Source organism: Anas platyrhynchos, chromosome 14 (genome assembly GCF_047663525.1).
Source record: "Anas platyrhynchos isolate ZD024472 breed Pekin duck chromosome 14, IASCAAS_PekinDuck_T2T, whole genome shotgun sequence".
Classification (NCBI taxonomy): Eukaryota; Metazoa; Chordata; class Aves; order Anseriformes; family Anatidae; genus Anas; species Anas platyrhynchos.
This window is the reverse complement of record NC_092600.1, coordinates 2,736,744-2,753,294: the sequence shown is the minus strand read 5'-3', so window position 1 is coordinate 2,753,294 and position 16,551 is coordinate 2,736,744.

The window sequence follows — 16,551 nt, the reverse complement described above, 5'->3', positions numbered from 1 at the left end:
ACTTTTATGTATTTAGTTGTGTTTCAGTGCAGGTCAAAGGCAGGTCCAAAACCACACCGCCTGCCCTACCACGCACCCCGAGCGATGCCTTGAGATCAGCTGTCACTCAGGGAAGGCGTAGAAAGCCTTATTACTAAAGAAGTAAGAGAGATAAATATAGAGTTTAGTACACTCAAACTACAAATTTTAAAAGTTTCCATTGTTTACTTATCTAATTAAGAATCTATCTCCATATAGGCACATGAACGGTAGGTACAAATATATCTAGATGTCTATCTTTGTTCCACTGTACGTTTGCCAGTAGGTCTCTATACATAGAAACATAAAACGGCGTGTATATCCTGCTGTCTTTTGAAACTTACAGAAAATTACCAACAGTTTCTTTTCTCTAGTTTGCTCAAATGCTTGTGGTTAGATATTCTGAAAGTATATAAAAAAAAAAAAAAAAGAGAGAGAAAAAAAAAAAAAGAGAAAAGATTTAGACACTTTGAAAATCAGTTGCTTGTTTAAAAATGCTTTTTTTTTTTTTTTTTTTTTCTTTCCTAATAAGCCAACACTTTATTTTGATTCTTGGCCTCTGCTTGTCCTTTTTGATGAGATGAAATCGGGTAATATTCTGAAAAAGCTAAAAAGCTTCACTCGTCTGGATTCACGTAAGGTGTGTGGCAGCCGATGGCTGGAATTTGAGAGCTGTTTGGTGGGATTTAGCCAGCAGAGCTGGATCGCGTGTTTGTTACCTGGAAAGTCTGGCTATAATAAAAGAAGATTTTGCTCAGAGCACAGAGCCCCATTGCATCTTATTAACTGTCTCAAAATCCAATGTATAAAAGAAGCTAAAAGGAAAGTTGAAAAGAAAAATTTAAATAAGTTTAAGAGGATTATTCCTTGTAATTTTTTTATTCAAATAAGAATCAAAACATTTGGTAACAGCACTTAAGTGTGGAGAGTTAAATAAAAAGGGAAAATTCCTTAATGAAATCATACTTAATGAATATAATGAGCACAAATCATATTTAATAATTGAATTAATCTGGTTTTCTTATCTCTTGTTTAAATTTGACTCTCTTCCCAATTGTCCATTAATACTCAAAACCTACAAAGAGTGTAAACACACCTGGCCTTATTATTTGCTAAAGCAAGGCTGAATCAATGGGGAGCACTTGGAATGTAATAGCTCACATCAGTACTTGAAGTCTCAAAGGAACAAAGACCTGTAATGTGTTGCTTTAAACAGTTTCACTTTGAAAGTTATTCAAAAGTTGTCCACAAATTAGTATTCAGTTAAAGGAAACCCTTCACACTTGTAAATTTATGATGCTGTAGCGCTGTATTTGAACAACCAGCATTCCCTTTTTTATTTTTTTCCCTACCGTCATGCGATACTGAACTAATTCCATATTATTTCCAGTTATGAATCTACTTGGTTTTCTTACTGTTGATACTGTTAGCTTTCATCTTATGCAGTTTTTAATTATGCAAGTCCATTTCTAATGACATTTGTATGAATTACTACAAAAAAAGTTTAATGTTTAATGACTTAATTCTGATATCCTCAGAAAAATGAGAGGGTTTCAGTGAAAGGAGGATCCCTCCTGCTTTCTTTTGCAATTAGAGCCCTGCTTCAGGAAAATCCTAAGCACAGCCATTAAGTTAACCACACACTTAGGTCCCAGAGGTTTGAGGGGAATTTCAAATCAGAACGCTGGGAACATGTTGCTCATGTTGCATTTTTGTGCCAGCTTCACCAGAACAGGCAATTTAAACCCAGCTGGCAAAATTTGTTGTTTTGAGGCGTAAATAAATTTTCACTAAGTTTACAAAAATTAATATAGAAAACTGTGAATTTATCTTAAGTATTTCCAGCTCAGAAATGAAGACAAACACAACACCCAGGGGGTGTAAGGGGATAATTATTTGCTGAGTTTCTTTCTCTAACCAGGTGCTCTTTGAGGGGTTGAGCATCAGGTGTCTAAGGAACTTGCAGCATTTTTTTTTTTTTTCACTTCAAACTTTTCAGTTACTAAAGTAGTTCAAGAAAGTCTTTTTCAAGCTCAGTTAATTTATGAGTGGCCCAGATCTGAGAGCCCAATTACTTAGCTGCAACTGGCTAGCCCTGTTGTGGGGAATTGTTCTTTTCCTTGATTGAATTGTTTTAATTTTTAATTTGCTTCCCCTGCTTCCACTGCAACATGCAAGATGAACATTTGCTTTCTGTAAGCACTCGCTCTAGTGGAAGAGGCTTGCACACATCAGCTGGAAAAATAAATCTTAAACAAAATCCAGGAGAATAGGCAGAATCAGCCGGTAAGAGGCTTGTACAGCACTGCCTCTGCTGAGTCTCTAGCTCAAACCATCCCTGCCTTTTGGTCTGCTGCCTGTAAGGATGGGAAATGTTTAGCTCTGGGGGACCACAGGTATTTAAAAGAAGCTCTCTGGCACTGTCTCATCAGCTGCAGGTTTGAGGTAGCTCTAACACCGATGGCTTTGAAGGCACAGTGCTGGGTGGTGCAGAGCACTTTCCCCCACCAGCTGGGGATCACTTAGCAGGACACAGCCCAGGAGAGATGTTCAGCTCATCTGGTGCTGCCTTGGCCTGGTGGTTTCATGGGAATGGGTAAAGCTGCTGATGTCCTCCAAGGAGAGCATTCCTCCTGGAGGATCACGTCTCCATCACATGCATGTACAGAGCTGCCTCTGGTATGGGGAAAGTGCTTTGTGCGGACTCAGTTTGGGCTGTGAGAGGTGATGGCATGGCCAAGGGGTCCGTGGTTTGGAGGAGAGTTTTGCCTCTGTTAGCAGCTCATAGCAGCTCAAAGTTACTCACTTATGAAGTTGCAATGTGAAGCTATGAACCAGCTATATCCCCAGATATGATTTTGATTTAGCAGAGCTCTGGGAGGTCTTTTCTTAGTAGTTTTCAAAAAAGATGGTTTGCATTAAGAGTAAAGAAAATAGAGGGTTAGCTTCATGTATACAAAGGTACCGTAATACAGCGTTAGGGGTGGCCAAGAGGAGATGGCATCGTAAGCGTGAGAGCAGATGCAGGAGTTTGGGATCTGCTCATCACAGGGAAGGGACCAAGCAGTGCCCTCTGGGCTTTTCCTTCCCTTCTCCAAGGGCTGGAGGGCGAGCTGCTGAGCTCTGCGTGAGCTGCTGAGTCCCCTGGCGAGGCTTCATCCACTGTTAGCAGCACAGAGATGCTGAGGGGTCGGTCCTCAAGCCTGGCAGAAGCAGTTGTGAAGGACAGAGGGGTTCAGAGGCACTTTGGGCTGATAACTGAGATACTTTTATAAGTTATAAAGTTATCAGTTATAGCTGATAACTGATAACTTTTGGCAGAGCACTTTGGAGAGCCTGCTACAAACCACGTGCTTCTCGCTGGCACACCTCAAAGCTGGGCTGAGCATCAGGGCTGCTCCTGCTCTCAGCTCCTGGGCTCTGCCTGCAGTGCTCCCACTGCATCTCTCCCTTTTGCTGCCAAACGGGCTGAAACACGGGCTCCCTGCTGGCTCTTAGGGCAGCAGCTCAGAGCTGATGCTGCTGTGCCAGCATCGTCCCCTGTCTGCCCGGCGGTGGCACCAGCACGGGGCAGCTGGAGCAAAGCTGGGATGGTTTAAGCATTTTCTCCAGCATCTTGTTTCTTTTGCAATAGATGTTTGGGTAGCTCTGTTAGTGAAAATCGTAACGAGGGAAAGTTTTAATTTGAACAGTCAGACAGGCACGCACGCACAAAAGAAGAATGATCTGGAAAAAAATCCCCCAAACTCCTTTCGCCTGCCATGCAGCGTGAAATGGAAATAAAGGTGGCTGCTGCCTGTACTCGACAACGCTGCGACATGTGATATTTTTGGAGGTATCTCGGGAGCATCTACCACATTTTACAGCATGTGAGGCATATCATCTGGAGCCGTTTTGATCTCCTCTAACCTGTTCACAAATGCATGTATTTCATAACAGGCCCTGCGCGACGATAAGCATCTCCGAGTTTCTTCTGCGCGGTATCTGCAAACAATTCAAAGCTGTTCCACACAAACAAATGTGAGAACCCCCTGACCACAGACTGCCTTTAGAGCAGACCAAGATTTGATGTTACTCATATCTTCCAGTACCTGTCAGAGTTCAAACAGGAAACCTGGTTTTTCCTCTAATGTCAACAACTTTTTTTTTTTTTTTTTCTGAACAGGCGCTCGGCAGGGCTCACGCTCGAGCGGTGGAAGTCCTGTATTTCTTCAGGACAAACAAGTACTTGCTCTGGTACGTCATTGGTGACATTAACAAGAGCTGAATATGTGGTTTTCAGTGATCCTGTGGGTGCTTCTACAGAAACGGACATACTGGCTTTGAACAATCACACAAAAAAGGAATTCATTCATACAGGATATAGGTAACGTACAGCCGAAGACTTGCCTGCAGTAGCAATTTGCTTAGGAAAGGTCAGAAAAAATTGGGTGCTCGTTCTGGTATCGCCGCATTTTGTGCTTATGCAGTAACACTTTTTATTACTTCAGCATGTTTGTCATTTAGCTGATACCCTGCTTGCCAGAGCCTCAGCAATGTCACATGAAAAGTTTAAACAACAATATTCATATTTAATCAAATCTGATCTGAGCATTCCAGCTATTAATTGGCCTGTCCCCCAAAAGCATGAAAGCACCTTACATCCAGGCCAGAGGTTTGGCTGTAGACACTCATGTGTGTTTTGGCTCTGTTAAGAGTGGAAATTAGGAATTATGGCTAACATATGTCCCCCACAAGCAGTACCCATCATTTATTTTTCATAACGCTAATCAATAAATGCAGTTCAGTCTGAAATTCTCAGCGCTTCCCATTCCAGGACTGGAAATGCTTTAATAACATTTAACTTAACCTCCCCGTGAGTGTGGGAAGTGGAAGTATATAATGAAGAATAATTCTTGACATCGACTAATGTTTGTGACAGAAAACACTGCCTCTATCAAGAAATGGGCTAGTTTTGAGGATCATTTTTCTCTTTTGATTTATGCTTGACAGATGCAAAAACCATCTCGAAAGCAGCTGCATTGGGAAAAGAACACACAGGCATTTCCATGGCTTTCATCTTGCTTTGTTTTATGTGATTATAAAACATGCTTTTGTGGCATGCATAATCAAGGGGCAGAACATCTGGTAAAGTCTTGTTACAGCAAAATGTCCATAGAGTTAAATATTATAGCTGTCTTTTTTTTTTTTTTTTTTTTTTTTTTTTTTTTTTTTAACAGCTCACAGCTGGATGATATTATGACTAGTAATAATACTGTGAGTGAGACATGCTGAAATGATAGTGACAGCCTCCCAAGCTGCACAGAGAGGCTGATTCATTGCGAGGTCGTGGAGTTTTTTGGGGTGTGCTGGGGCGTGCGAGGGTGAGGAGGTGGCTGCAGGTGCTCTGCACAGCGTCGGGCAAGGGGTGAGCTGCCCTCCGGACCACGCAGGCCCTTCCAGTAACACACTTTGTTTGCTCTTTATTTCTGTTTCCAGCTAATTTTCTGCCCAAATGGTTGTCTGATTCTACTGCATTTTTTTTTTCCAGTACCTGTTTCAGGAGCTGAGCTTGTTATTTAAAACTTGACATTATGCATTCTTCTGGAAAATTGTGCTGTTTGCACAACTCAGGGGTGGCGTTTGCCATGCTCACGTCGCTCAGCTGCAGACCTGGAAAGATCCTCACGGTTCAGCCCCTCAGCCCATCTCCGCCTGAAATTCCTGCAGACAGGTGGCAAGAAGAAAGGGATTATTTGCATTCTTTAAAAGAAACCTTTCCTTTCTAATTTTCTTTCTAACTCTTAATATTATGTAAAACCTCAGGGGGAAAAAAATAATTCAAGATATAGGCTAGTTATTTGGGAGCCTGATTCAGAAAAGCATCTCAACATGTACCGAGGGTACACAGCTAAATCAAGCACATGCTGTAAGATCCTGCTGAATAAGTACCTGTGATTCACATCAGCAGCTCGTAGCAGAAATGAGCATTACAGCATTTACAAGCTTTTAGCTATTTGCCTCCTGCTGCAGAGAACATCTGCATGCGTCTGCTCGGCTGGTGCCCGCGTTATCCGGAGGAACCAAACCAAGCTCCTGCCGTCCTTCCTGGACACCTGGGGCAGTGCCCGAGCTGCGAGCTGAGGCTGGCTGGGGTCCCTCGCTGCAGGGCGATGTGACACGGTGTGACACCGGCTGGCCTGGCCCTGGGAACCGTCGGGAGCTGGTGAGGAGGGATTAGCTCCTGGTGCTCACAGTCCCAACAGGCACCCCAGGGCTTGGGGCGTACCACGGCGTTCGGAGGCATCTTCATGAAAGTGCTGCTGATCCACGCTTATTCAGGGGCGTGATAAGTTGCAATTAGGTAAATATAAGTAATTAGAGCCAACTGCTGTTTTAGGGCAAACTGAGCTTTACCCAGTAATTGGAGGCATTATTATTTTCAGTCTGCTTACAGTGGTGTGTGTTTTATGGTTGTGAGAGCTTACTGGTAACCGAATGATAGGTTACTGTGCTAGCCTATACATCAGGGAGACAACAGATAATTTTTTTTATGCCTTTTCATAAGTTCTGTTACACACAGAAGAGCTGCTCACCCTGTAATATTTAGAAAATAAAAGTGTTTGCCTTGGTGGAAAGCGGCGCACACATTAGGAGCACATGCTCCTGTAACCCAGCATCCACAGCAGTTGTGATGAACACATGCATTTGGATTTATGGAGAGTTTTTAGCTGGTTGAATGGGCCTACGGAGAACACAGTGTCACACCCCAAAGAGCAGAGCAGCTTGCTGACCCCCTGAGATGTGCCTTGGGTGCACCTCAAAGCTTTGAACTCCACCAAATTCAGCTGCGGGCAAAGCTCTGGGGGTTCAGTTTCAAACCACGAGTTTTTATACAATTTTTTTTTTTTTTTCTCACATCATTGCAAGCTTAAATTGCCAGGGCACAGCCTGACACCCTGCCTGGGTGCTGGCCCTATGTTTGGGTCCGGTGCTTGGGGTTATCCCCGTTACCTCCTGTTCACACAGCCCCGCACCAAGGGAGCCACAGCAGGGCTGGCCGGATCCTGGTGCTGCCTGTGTCAGCAAAGCAGCTAACGTGGGCCACAGGCTGCCAGACAGCTGGCAGTCTCGTGGACTCTGTTAGTCTGGGATGGATTTTATCTGTTTGAAGTGGAGACCTCTATACCGATATCCTCTCCTTCAGCTACCTGCAGTGTTTTGCAGCACAGAAGGCAGAGAGCAGCTGCTTGCGTTAAACCAGGTGCTCTCCAGATTCTGCTCAAGAGCAACCGCAAAGCTGGGGCTTGTGTTTTCAGGCTCCAGGGGTTTAAAAGAAAAAAAAAAAAAAAAAAAAAAAAAAAAAGAGACAGATCTGCTGGGGGACCCTGAGCCCCAACAGGGCCCAGAGGAGGACCCCGGCTGGTGCTGGTGTGGCAGTGGTTCATTTCCCAGGGCAGTGCTGTGAGGCTGCTTCATCGCTTCCTTCTCTGGCACTGCCTACTTGCCCTGACGTGCTGGGGGTTTCATTTTCTCAGGTTGCAGACCCTGGATTTTGGGGCTGTGCGTGGTGCCTGCACCCCAAGCAGCGCAGGGACTGGCACAGGTGGCACATCACAGATGCCCATGCTGGGTCTGTTGCATAGGGCTGTGTTTTTGGGAGGACGCAGAGCTGCTTTGTGTCATGTTTTCAAGGCCATGACATCAGTCTAAGATGTCAGGATGGAGCCATAGATGGTCCTGTTGTCTTCTGCTCCTACACACTCATCTGTGCAGCTCCAGCCAAGCCTGGACAGCTGGTCACAGAGTGCAAGGAGAAAAGCGATCATCTCTTGCTGCTGCGTCTGATCCTATTTCAAACACCGCAGTCATATGCTGCAGCAGCATCACTTGGGCCGGTGGCAGTTTGCTGAAAACCAGAGAGCTCCTTAATAGTCGAGATAGAAAGATAAAGCACTGCCGTGCTATTTAAAGCTGAGCCTTTACGCCCGAACGAAGTCACTCCAGTTTTGGAGCAGGGTGTTTGCCTGGAAAGCTGGGATTTACATTGCACCCCAGGGACTGAGGTGCCCTCGCACACTTTCATATGTCTCCTGCCTTCAAAGCCCTACGCCTTACCTACAGGTTCATTACTGCTGCAATTACAATGCACAGCTCGCAGGAATCGTTTTGGGATTTTTTTTTTTGATAAACGGCGGTGCCGTTCGCGGAGGCGAGCGCGAGCTGGGAGCCTGCACCTCATTACGGTGCGCAGACAGAAGGCTTCGGGACGGCGCTGAGCCCTAGGAAAATGGTGATTTACAGATGGGGAGCTGAGACAAAGAGCGGGCGAGCACCTTGCCCGGGCTCCCACGGGATACTGGCAGCAGGGAGTTGCATTTCTGTCTAGTGCCCTAACCACTGAACCGTCCTGTCTCCTGCTTTCAGGCGAGAGAGTCTGAAAACGCCATTGATTAGAAAGTGCTGGTGGAGAAAGGTCGGAGCGACGAGACTGCACTGGGAGACATGCAAAAACAAACAGAAGACAATAAACAGTGTCATGTAAATTAGCTTCGTACAACTCCTTTCTGCTTTAATACTCTAAGATGCTATTTAGTACACACAGGCAAGGAAACGTCTTTTTTTTTTTAGACGCAAGATATGATTTTAACCAGATAAAAGCCCTTTAATTAGGCTGAAATTTTTGCGTACGTTTTACAGCAACGTATTTCCATGTGTGTGCCAGAAAGTTGGGGAAACGTGGAAACCATTGACAGCTTGCTGCCTTCGCTGCCGGGACAGGGCAGATTATTTTAATGGAACCTGGACAAATTCTCTGCCTGCAGAAAACATTTGTTTGGTGGTCTCTTCCCTTTGCTTTGTCATCTTCCGCTGCACATCTGTTTCAGAACGGAATAAGTGAACCCATGCTTGAGAATCAGGTTGTTTATATGATGCAACATTTAAATGATTTTTGGTTTTCGTGTGTCTGGAAAAATAATTGTCATCTTGGTAGCACGGGTTACAATAACGAAGCCCTGCTATTACTGCGGGCGAGGCTGGGCCACGCTGGGAAGCGCAAACAGAGGCAACAACACTCAGCGGAGCTGGTGTGGGGACGAGGCTTTTCCTACAGCTGCTGAAGGGAATTTGGGAGCCCAGCACAGTGCAAACAACGGAGATCATTAGGGGGAAAAGGGGAACCCTGCAAAGAGCCACATGGCGGTGGCACCAGGTGTGAATCCCCCCCTGAAGCCCCCCAGCCCCGGCTGTGCGAGGATTTCCAGCAATGCCCATCCCGGCCGTGCACAACCTCGGTTGAGCCATCTGTAAATCTGTAAAAACATTTTCCCCTCGAGTTTTTAGAGCTGTTTTCGTGGAGATTGCTGCAAGCTCAGGTGCTAGCTCTGGCACTGAGACAATGCTGTTAGGCGTGTGAGCTGCAGACCTGTGGCAGTCTGGGGGCAATTCAGAGAACTCTGCCCAGGAAACCACAATTTGGGATCTGCGCCTGTGGCGTTGCCTCCCAGCTCTCAGCCTGAGAACCCTGCGGTGCGGCGCTGCTTGAAACCAAATGGAGAACACAAAAGAAATGTTAGAGCAGAGAAAACCTCCCGAGGCCTGGTGGTGAGCACACAAAACAATCTAGGTTGATGTTCAAAACAATCTAGGTTGATGTTCTTTTCTTTCCGAATTTCTTTGCCGTCTTTGTTTCCACGTTGAGAGCGGGTGGTGGCACGCAAGCAGAGTTTTGGTGTCCACTTTTCACAAAAAAAGCTTGCACAGCCAGGATGAAGCCAGAGCATCATTTGAGAGGGGTGATTTTTAATTTGCGCCTCCTAACACAACACTTTTCTATAGCCAGGTTTTCTGCTGCTGGATGCATGGTCCTACAACATTCGGAGCCGAGGACACCCTTCAGCCCTTCAGCCCATCCTCCTCTTCCTCCTGTGCCCCTGGGACCCACGTGTGTGTGGCCCAAGGTTTGGGTGGGCTTGGAAGAGGCAAAATCTTGGCTTTCCTGTGAGAGGTCTTGCTGACTTGGGTAAGAGAAGAGCTGTGCAAATTAATGCAATGTATAATAAAAGTGAAAACTGGCAGAATAGGGTGTTTCACACTCACTGTAAAACCGAAACCTGATTTTTTTTTTTTTTTTGGTGAAAAAAATTCACTGATATATTTTTTTTCCATTCAGAAATGAGTTATTTTCAAATAAAGAGATGAGGCTTTGTTTAGAAATGAGTAATAATTGTCCCATCTTTAAGCAGAGGGGATTTGCAATGGGAATATCTCAGTTTGCACCACGACGTGTGTGCATGCTTCTATGTGAAAACTCTGTTTTCTGAGCTTGAAAAACAGAAAACCAAAGCTGGGCAGTGGTGTTTGCAGAAACACCCAAAAGACAGTTGTGAAGATGCTTCACAGATGCACTTCTCAGCTGTTTACAAAGGCAGAGAAGAAATCCTTTTCTTTCTACATACTCTCATATATTTTTTTTCATATATATATATATATATATATATATATATATATATATATATATATATATATATATATATTTTTTTTTGTAGCACTTCAAGCCCCTTATCGGAATGCAGAAATGCTCCAATGCTACCAGAGCACCAATGCACACCCTTGGCCACTCTGCTGCTGGTAACCGAGCGTGCTTTGCAGCAGGGCCCCACCGGGAGGATTCGCTCTTGCTTGGTGAGGTAATTCCTGTGATTCCTGTGCCCACACAATTGGATTTATAGGAGATTTTGGAGAAAGGAGAAAGTTTCTGCTGGCTTACGGAGGAGCTAGACAAGGCCCACAGTCAGACAGTAATTATGCTTTGGTAGTCTTCCTATTTTTCAGAGTTACCCAGAGGATTTTTATCTTTCTGTCTTTGAAAGAATATTATCTTTCCTATATTCTAGCAAATCTCATCACAGTTTCTGCAAGTTGTCCTTTCCACATTTCCCTTCCTTCCATCACGGCTGCAGCTTTATTTGGCAGAAGAGAACACGGTGGTTTTGCTCTCTGCTCTGCTGTAATTATGGCAATCACTCCAGTTTTGCCCAGTGTTACACTGCAGCAAGCTGGGAGCTAGCACAAGTCTAACAAACAGCAGGTTACAACATGTGGATGGATTTTTGAAGAATCTGGGTATTGTAGTTTTCTTTCAAGCTGGGCTCCTCAGGTTTTAGATGGGGTTTTGGATGAGAGAACTACGGTAAGGAGATGTAAGCCAAATGCAAGCAAGCCATTATTTTATCCATTGTTATTTGATCAGAGATGATGACGATTATTAAATGCCAATAAAAAGTCTCTCCTCTGCTACTAACTTACTGACAAACTTGCATTTTCACTAAAGCATGATTTAGGTGATTAATGTAAAATGAAAGATGAATCCAGTGTCTTACATTGTGTCACACGCGTAGTTGAAACAGGGAAGTTCACGGTCTCATTTTCACACACCTCTGACTTCATTAAAGTGGCCCACGAGCCACTTCACAAGCATAACACAAGCATTCATACAACAAATAAACCAATTACTACCCAATTCCCAGACAGTGTCCTATTCAGTATCCACTGTACAACACAATTATCAGCACTGGTGCATACAGACTTTATGGATCATTTCTAACCACCCATTTTTACCGAATTCCTGAATTTCACATGATTTTTTGGACTGCAAGAGCATTGCTGAAGTGTTATGTAAAGTGCTGTAAAAAAATAGCTTAAAATGTAAATGTGCATTGGATGGGCAGGGCCCTGAGCCTGGGGACCAGGGGGTGACATGGCCCACAGGAGGCCATCAGCTTTGTTCAGGAGGGGCTGCTGAATCCTACAGCCCACGTTATGCTCAGTGGTGGACATCAGAGCCACAGGGGAGCAGTCGCAATTAAATTATGATAAATGGAGTTTATTGATGTCTCATGTGGGCCACACGGAGATAACCCGGCTCAGGCTCACACTGAGCAGGTGAATTTTCTCACTCGTTCATTTATCACTAAATCACCGCCTCCTGCTGCTCCTCACCTTAGCATGGGTTAAATTAAAGCTTTACAGCAGGAGATACTGACTATTTATCCCCAAAAGACTGTTTCAGCTCACAGTGGCCTTGTGCTGGAGAGGATTCTCTCCTGGGTGGTTGAATTTCTGTGGGCACTGTCACCATCTAGTGGCATTTTGCTACTGGTTTGCAGGGGCAGCGTTGTTCTGCCCCGTGGCTTGCCCCCATGATCATTCCTTTCTCCCAGTTATCAGCCCTGGTTTTTACTAATTTGCAAGTTAAGAGCCTGCAGGTGTGGGCGCAGCTTTATCTGGCTGATTTTTTCCCACCATGTCCCTCTTAGGGAGTAGCTCTGCCTGGTTGAGGGAGGAAAATGTCCATGGTAAGGGATCTGTGGCTGTTTCTGGAGGGTTCTGCTGAAAGTCTTTGGTTTCAGCTCTTTGGGTGCAGAGGAAAAACTTGTGGGAGAGTTTTGTGCTTGCAAGCACTCAGGCAATTGCGAAGTGGAAATGCAGCGAGTTCTGTCTGACCAACAGGATCTCTGGCAATAACCCCGTGCGGATGGGTGTGTGTGTTAATTGTGCAGCCGTGATTATGTTACTTAGTGGTTTGCTTCAGCTCATGAAGGAAATGTATGGTGAAGGCACCCCCTGCTCAGCTCCCTGTGCCATCCCCTCTGGCATGAAGCACTTGCATCTCATGATCAAAGCCCAGCTCTTATTTTCCTGTCTAATGCTCAAAAATTCAAGGGGAGTGAATCCTGTGCATTTATCCTGGGTTTCTACCCCCTTGCTGTGTCCTCGGCAGCCCTGGGTGGGTTTTGGTGATGTGTTCGTGGTCCATCCCGTGCAGAACTTGGGATGATGTTGCCTGTGTGCAGCAGTGCCCCGATTTTACAGGGGCTGTTTCCACACAGGAAAGCAAGCGATGGAGCTGTAAACGCAAGCAGTAATTTCCCCTCGCCAGGGCTGGGAAGGGACAATGGGCAGGACAGGGTTTGTGGCACCCTGCCTGGTATTGTGGGTTTCTCAGAAATGATTTTCAGCACTGCAGATCCCACTCGCTTTACATAATAATGCAACTTCTAGGCGTTTCTTCCCCATGTGCAGCTTTGGTTTGTATTTGCTTTGGTTGTGAGTCACTGGTGGCCCACAGCGTGTGGAATACGATGGCCAGCAATTCTGCAAAGGCTGCTCCTCGCCTCGCCAGCCCAGCCCTCGGTGCCCCACGGACACCATGCAAAGTGCCAGGCCACCCAGCTGCTTGCAGGGTCGTGCTTAAGGGAGGAAGGAGTCATAAAAGTAGTGAGAGGGAAAAGGTAAAATCGGACTTTCCAGCACAGTCCCTGTTAGCTCACGGGGCAGCCTCAGCTCCTGCAGGGGTGCCTGTGGCTGCTCCTGCTCTGCGCCAGTCCTGGTTGTGTGTTTTGGGTGCATAGCTTGGCATAAAAAAAATAATAATAATAAAATGGAGAAGCACATGGGCTTCAGTTTTTAACTTCTCCAGCTGACAAAGTCTCTCTGTGCAGCTGAAGGTTTCAGGAGGGGCCGTGGGCAGGTCTCCTCCCTGGGGACAGCACCGTCCTTGTGAGACATGCAGCCCCCAGCAATGCGCCTGATTCTGTCTCATCCACTGCTCTGAGTGCTCCGTGTGGCTTCTCAGTTTCCTATTTTTAATTTTAAAGATACCTCCCCTGTGTGTCTGCCTCTCCAGTCCGCAAGTGCCCCGTGAGCAGGGGAAAGAAAGCAAACAGGGAACGGTTCTGAGAAAACTGGAGGTAGCCACATCTGAAAAAAACAAAAGCATAACCCTCACAAAGGACAGAAAATGAAAATGACTGCTTTTAGACCAATTAAGCTAACTGTTTTTTTCTTTAAATTATTAATCCTGGCTGGAGCTTGGGGCTAATGAATCACGGTGAAATGGCAAGCTGATAGAAGGAGCTGCTGGGTGTCTCAAGGAAGCTGTAATAATTCGATACAACCTGCTGAAAGAATTACGAGTTGTGGTCCAAATTTGAGTTAAGCTATGAGATCTCAGCTGAAATAAATTTTATGTTGTATCATATATGGCTTGCATGATAGGTACCTAGGGCAGGGAACTGAAACTTGACCATTAAAAAAAAAAAAAAAAGTTGATTATAGTAGCATATATATTTATAGAAAGGAGCCATACATTTCTGGCTTTAGCTTATTTTTAGTGGGGAGATGAGGGGGAGGTGAAGAAGTTAATAAAATGGTTGCTGATGAAGGTAAATCATTCTGTAAAGATTTTTCACATGGGGAATTTTACTGATGTCTCTCTGGAGCCAGGATTTTTGCCTTAAGAATGGCCCCAATCACCAAATGGCAGTTCTTTTCCCCAGCATAGGCACCGAGTTCCTTTCCAGCCGGAGTGGGATGAGTGAATATAAGGGGCAATTTTTGGCCTCAAGTAACTTCACATCGCATTGCCAAAAGGAATCCCAGTTCCATGTTCCTAGTGCTGAAGCTGTCAGCTCCACAGGGGTCATCTCCCTTGCCCCGAGGCCAGGCACCAGTGCTGGGATACATGGGAGCAGGCAGGATGTGTCCAGCATCCCTGCTGACCTGGAGAACTGGGTAGTGTTTGCATTGCATTGCCGTGGCATTGGGGACGAAGGTGCATCTTAACATGGACAGCACATTTGTGTCTATTTACCAGCAAAGGAAGGATTCGGCTTTCATTTTTTGCATATTGATACTCTTCAAAAAAGGAAAGCAACCACATTCAGCAAATCCACTTTCAGAGCATTGCCAATTAAAAGATTTTAACAAGCTCATTCCTGATTAAGAGGCAGAAACGGGAGGTCAGCTTATCTACAGGTGAGGCCCTAAGAGCCATCAGGGCCTGGAAGGAGAAATGATGCTCAGAAAGCAGCTGAGTACCTATTTGCTGTAGTAGCTCTGTTCCTGCAAGGTCCAGGTCTACCTATAATTGCCTTAAATTAGGTACCAGCTCCTCACCAGCCAGATGCAGACACCTGCCCCTCGCCCACCGAGAGCCTGGCACCAACCACCTGGGAGGAAAAGTTCCCTTACTCTTAGCCAGCGGAGGACACTTGAAGCCAAAACGTAATTAACGTGTTGGTGTTTGACCAGGATGCTGTGGTCAACTCCTGTGAGAGGTCATGAGGTCTCCACCGACCACAGGAACTTGGTTTTACATCTCATGGCACACAGCAAGCCTGCAGTTAATGCCTCTGCGTAACGCGTCGGGCTTTGATCTCGGTGTGGCAATCCTCTGCGCCCAGCATAATAAACCGTGTTTAGGGCATGGGGAAAAATCCACTTACCTTTTCTGCTGACCTTGTCCAAAAGATTAATTGGGCACCTACTGTGATACTTCCAAGTTTCTGATCCTTCTCCCTGGCGTGGTTTGAGCTCATCAGCAGAGGATCCACATCTTTACTTGTCTCGTGGGGAGGGACGGTTGAAGTTAAGGGCGACGATGAAGTGGGTATAATATTTTGCACAGGTGTTCTATAGAATCTGTTTTTGCTTTCTTTGTGAAAGGAAGTTTGGGGCTTTGGCTCGGTTTCAGCTGACACATGGTTACCGCAGCGCCGTGGTGCATCTCCCGGGAAGCTGGAGCTCAAAGCGCTCGGTTGGGACTTGCAGTAGGGGTAATGGACACAAACCCATTACCTGCAAGTTTGGACAGCACAGGTCAAACTCGTATTTGTCAGTTTTTGGGTTCCTCCTTTCTCATTCCCCTAATTGTGCTCATTTTCTGTTTAAAAATAATTGGCAGAACTTTTCTGATGTGAAAACAAAAATAAGGCAACTGCAGCTGAGGTCTGTGAAGACAAAATGTTTTAACGTGCTTTGGAGTTCAGGTGGCAAACCTTCCTGTGCTCAGGGACGTGTTGTGCTCTGACCTGCCTCCAGCTGCTGGTGGGGGCACGAGGTGCTGCAGGAACCTGGCCCTCGGCCTTGGAGCAGGCCACATGAGTTTTCCCATGATAACAATGACCAGATTTCTCCAAAATGGGTGTAAATTTGGGAACCGCTGGCTCTGTAACCCTGCCCCTGTGACCCCCACGGAGCCGCCGTGGGCTGTTTGTGGGACAAAATTCCAACTGAAGAGGTACTTTGGGAAGTTTTATTAAGTTAGAGTAGGGGACAGGATTTGATCAGACCTGAGATAACTTGTCACAGGTGGTTATGAGATAAGTCTTTCCTTGGGCCCTTCCCAGTGTGCCCACACTCATACCGTGTGTTCGGCTGTGCCTTTGCTTTGGTGCATGCTGAGGACTGTGTAGTGCCATATGAAAGGGAAAAAAGTCTCCATCAACCTCTATCCCCACAAAATGTGGAGACAGGAGTCTTGAGCCAACTAAATCCCTGCTCTTTAACAAAGATGCAGACCAGTTTTTTTTTGCCAAACGTTCCTTTCAAAATAAAGTGCATATATCTGGCCTCTTTTAAGGAAGGTCCTCTTGAAGAGTTGGCAGCAATTTACTGGGAAATACTAAAAAGATGACAGGGAGGAAAGAAAGTGGGCTGCTTGCAGCAATCCTGGATGGGATCGCCATGTGATCTGCTGCAAGACCAGGC